Raw genomic sequence first — 394 nt, forward strand, 5'->3', positions numbered from 1 at the left:
GAACAATTAAGGGTGGAACATCATGAGCATTCCATCATTCTCCAAGAAATAAGAGAAGATCAAAGAGCAATGAGGGAGGAGCAACAAAGGCAAGGAAGGGACATAGAAGAGCTCAAGGATATTGTTGGTTCTTCAAGAAGAAGACGCCACTAAAGGTGGATTCATTCCTTGTTCTTTATTTCTTTCTGTTTTCGGTTTTTAGTATTGTGTTTATCTATGTTTTGTGTCTCTACTTCATGATCATTAGTATGTAACCGTGCCTTAAAGCTATGAATAAAATCCATTAATCCTTCACTTCTCTTAAATGAAAAATGTTTTAATTCAAAAGAACAAGAAGTACATGAATTTCGAATTTATCCTTGAATTTAATTTAATTATACTGATGTGGTGACAA

Source organism: Arachis duranensis, chromosome 2, assembly GCF_000817695.3.
Source record: "Arachis duranensis cultivar V14167 chromosome 2, aradu.V14167.gnm2.J7QH, whole genome shotgun sequence".
Lineage (NCBI taxonomy): Eukaryota > Viridiplantae > Streptophyta > Magnoliopsida > Fabales > Fabaceae > Arachis > Arachis duranensis.